This window comes from Carassius auratus, chromosome 37 (genome assembly GCF_003368295.1).
Source record: "Carassius auratus strain Wakin chromosome 37, ASM336829v1, whole genome shotgun sequence".
NCBI lineage: Eukaryota > Metazoa > Chordata > Actinopteri > Cypriniformes > Cyprinidae > Carassius > Carassius auratus.
In genome coordinates, this window is record NC_039279.1 from 13,609,602 (window position 1) to 13,613,785 (window position 4,184).

Genomic DNA, 4,184 nt, shown 5'->3' on the forward strand with positions numbered 1-4,184 from the left:
TATTTCTTACAGGGGCAAATACTGCAGCAGCCACTGCCTTTTGTTTAAAATATGCCCCAGCAGAGCCGTCGCAAGGAGGGTGAGAGGCCCTGTGCAAAGTTGATGTGCGAGGCCCTCTACAATTTTGCGTGTGTGTGTGTGTGTGTGTGGTGGGGGAGGTTGCTGTAGCAAGGCAAGGCAAGTTTATTTATATAGCAAATTTCGAACAAAATGGTAATTCAAAGTGCTTTACATAAAATAAGTAAAATAATCATGAAGAACAAAACTAAAACAAGCAATTTTAAAACTTTGGAAATTATTTAAAAATTGACTTGAATTTAAAACAGTTAGAAATAGAAAATGATCTTACAGTTAATACATAAAATACAGTGCAATCAGGTCGGACATCGCACAGTGCTCATTCAATAAATGCACAGCTAAACAGATGAGTTTTGAGTCTAGATTTAAATGTGACTAGTGTTTTAGCACATCTGATCTCTTCTGGAGGCTGATTCTGGAAGCAATGTATTTTGGTCCTAGGTCTTTGAGTGACTTCTAGACAAGTAAAAGTACTTTAAAATCAATCTTAAATGTAACTGGAAGTTAATGAGGACTGGTGTGATATGCTCAGATGTTCTAGTCAGAATCCTGGCAGCAGTGTTCTGGATGAGCTGCAGCTGTCTAATGGTCTTTTTGGGAAGGCCGGTGTGGAGCCTATTACAATAGTCCACCCTGCTGGTGATAAAGCATGAACAAGTTTCTCCAAGTCTTGGCTGGAAACAAAACATCTAATTCTTGCAATGTTTTTTAAATGATAGTATGCTGATTTAGTTACTGCTTTGACATGACTACTGAAACTAAGGTCTGTCTCCAGAATCACACCACGTTTCCTGTCTTGATTTTTAGTTGTTAGACCCCTAGAGTCAAAGTATGCATTCACCTTAAAAACTTCATCTTTGTTTCCAAATGCAATGACTTCAGTTTTTTCCTTGTTTAACTGAAGAAAGTTCTGGCACATCCAGCTATTAATTTCATCAATGCATTGGCAGAGGGAGTCAATGGGGCTGTAGTCATTTGGAGATAGGGCTAGGTAAATCTGGGTATCATCAGCATAGCTGTGATAGGCAATTAGGTTCTTTCTCATTATTTTACTTAGAGGAAGCATATACAGGCTAAACAAGAGCGGTGCAAGAATTGAAGCTTGTGGGTCTCCACATATCATGGATGTCTACTTAGACTTATGCTCTCCTAGACTCACATAATGATCGCTCCTTTTCAAGTATGACCTGAACCATTTGAGTACCATCCCAGAAAGCCCCACCCAGTTTTCCAGTCTCTCTAGTAGTATGTTATGATCGACAGTGTCAAACGCAGCACTGAGATCTAGCAATACCAGCACTGATATATTGCCAGAGTCACAATTTAAGTTAATATCATTTATTATCTTAATGAGTGCTGTCTCTGTGCTGTGATGCGGTCTGAAACCAGATGTTTAAGTATTTATTCAGCTGATTAAAAACTACCTTTTCTATAATTTTGCCTATAAAAGGAAGATTAGATATTGGTCTATAATTGCTCAAAATGGTGTTATCAGGATTGCTCTTTTTCAGGAGGGGCTTAACAACTGCAGTTTTCAGGGAGTTTGAAAAGTCCCAGAAAGAGATTTGGTTCTAAACAGTTAAGCACACTTTTGAAAAAAGATGTGGGAAGTGTGTTAATATAGCAAGTTGATGATTTTAGTTGCTGCACTATGTCTTCCAAAATGTTGTTTGTTTTCTTACTGACTATTATTGGAGCAATATCATTAATAACATTCTTAACTTTTGAGTTGAAGGAATCAAGGAGAATATCAACAGAGTCGGCAGAAAATACTTGGTGTTAAAGATATGGCCTCTGTAAATAGCACACTAGTGTTCTCGTTAGGGCTGCACTATTAATTGCATGCAATTGTCATGCATGTCTCGTCAGTAAAGCTGGTTCTGTGATTAGCGGTGATTAGCGGTTGATGTCAATAACCTGCTTTCAAATGGAGCCGCACTTAATAGACAGAGCCGTAGTTCGCTGACAAGCTACGCAATATCGCGTTCATAACCGCATGAGATTCTTCTGCGATTTTGAACGCAATAATGCACCACTTGTCAGCCAACTACGGCTCTGGTTATTAAGTGTGGCTACATTTGAAAGCATATCCTTCTGACAGAGACAGTTCTAGAGTAAGTGGTAGCAGAGATCAATATATCAAAGAAAATACAGAAGTGATCAGATAGTACTACGTCCTTAATAACAATGAATGAAATGTTTAGAGCCCTACTGATGATTACATCTAGAGTGTGTCCACCTTTGTGTGGGTCCATGCACATGCTGAATCAAGTCAAAGGTATTTAGAACTGTTATCATTTCTTTTGTAGTTTTGTTTTCTGCATTGTCTATGTGAAAATTAAAATCCCCTGCATTAGCAAAACAGTCAAACTCTGAGGAAATCATTGATAACGTTTCTGTTACCTCAACAAAATGCTGAAGAGTATTTTGGAGGCCTGTAAATAATAATAAAAAGAATGTGTTGAGCACCTTTTAGCACAACCCCTAAATATTCAAAAAACAAGTCATGACCAAATGACACTTGTTTGCATTGATAGACATCTTTAAAAAAGCAGCTCCACCTCCACCTCTCCTAACAGTCCTGCAAACACTCATGGAAGTGAAGTTAGGAAGGACTGCTTCATTGAGGACTGTTGAACTGCAGCTGTCCTCTAGCCATGTTTCATTTAGAAACATAAAATCCTAATTGTTTGTGGTTATAAAGTCATTGATTACAAAATGATTAAATTTTTTAGTGAGCGAATGTTTAAAGATGCTAACTTGATGGCAGTGCTTTATGTCATTACATCAGTTTTAGTTTGATGCATATTAGATGAGTTTGCCCTTCGGCTTAAGATGGCCTTAAACTTTCTGTCACATGATAAAAGTGAAATCGAGAAAGCTACAGGCACACTGGGTTCCCACTTGTTCTTTAAACATTTGTGAATGTTGCGGTTATTATAGCAGGGACCCGGCACATATCACTGAGAGCTTCTATCAGTTGTTTTTGGTTCACCTTCAGCAGATTGAGGGTTTGGGGCCTGCTGTTGCTGCAGCGGTCTGAGAGCTCTCACAGCCCCCAGGCTTTGATGTTTTGGGACCCTGCTGTTTTCTTGTTGACATTTGCGGGCTTGCAGCGAATGAGTGAGAGAGTTTAGTCCAAGCATACACCAATTCTACCATTTTCAGTGAAAAGCACAGAAGTGGAGATGCTGGAGAGAGGAATAATGTGTCTGGTGAGATGGGTTGTGTCTCTGGTGTTTCTTGTGGCTGTGATATGTTGTCTTGGCTTCCCCGGCTGTCTTCAAGAAAGTCATCCTTGAGTGCTGAGTCTTGTATCTGTTTTGATACATCACAGTCTGTGAGGAGCTCTGAGGGCAGGTCTCTTCCGGGATGGTGTCCATCAGCAGTGCTTTTTGTGGCTGCATGGTGTTATCAGTTGGGAGTGGTCCACTGATGAACGACTGAACTTGGAGTCTTCAAAGTGTTTGAAAGAGTTCACTGAAGTCCTTCTTAAGGATGTTTGACTGCTTTTTGAGAGTATCATTCTTCCCCACATGGATTGATAATTAGATTTGTAGTCTTGTGCTTCATTTTCTGAAGTTCCTTGTTCACATAAGAGACCGTTGCTTGAGGAAGGCAGCATGTTATTGTAGTCCTGCTACGGATGTTTCTGATAATAGAGTCACCCACTATCAGAGTCCTAGGCTCGGCTACGCTCTGAGCTGAATGTCACTGTCTGTTAGTAACGGTGTTAGCTGCTAATCACATTTGGGGATTCCTCACCCGCATTCATTAATTCTTCAAATCTGTTTTCAAGATGTATAGTGGGAGGTAGAATACTGGTATTTACAAGCCTTGTCATAGTTGAATCTGGGGTAGAGAAAGCTACGGCAGCAATACGAGAAACTCATGACAATCTGATGTCTTGTGTTCCTCTAGGTCTTGCACCCTGTTTGTGCCATCGATTAGTGTGATGATCCGTTTCGGCTTGTTCCTCTACACTTGGTACAAACTGTTGAGATTCAGAAGATTCATGGGACTCACCGGCTGTATGCTGAGAGGGTCCATTACGACAGTCTGCTGAGTGTTTCGCCTGTTTTGGAAGTCCAGCAAGTAACTTTGTT